Genomic DNA, 256 nt, shown 5'->3' with positions numbered 1-256 from the left:
TGAGTGTGTGTGTGTGTGTGAGTGAGTGAGTGAGTGAGTGAGTGAATGAATGTGAGTGAGTGAGTGTGAGTGAATGAATGTGAGTGAGTGAGTGAATGAATGTGAGTGAGTGAGTGAGTGAATGAATGTGAGTGAGTGAGTGTGAGTGAGTGAGTGAGTGAATGAGAGAGTGAATGAATGTGAGTGAGTGAATGAATGAATGTGAGTGAGTGAATGAATGTGAGTGAGTGAATGAATGGTGAGTGAGTGAGTGAAT

Source organism: Sinocyclocheilus rhinocerous, unplaced genomic scaffold, assembly GCF_001515625.1.
Source record: "Sinocyclocheilus rhinocerous isolate Xijiao unplaced genomic scaffold, SAMN03320098_v1.1 scaffold3237, whole genome shotgun sequence".
Classification (NCBI taxonomy): domain Eukaryota; kingdom Metazoa; phylum Chordata; class Actinopteri; order Cypriniformes; family Cyprinidae; genus Sinocyclocheilus; species Sinocyclocheilus rhinocerous.
Note: the sequence above shows the minus strand (reverse complement) of the source record.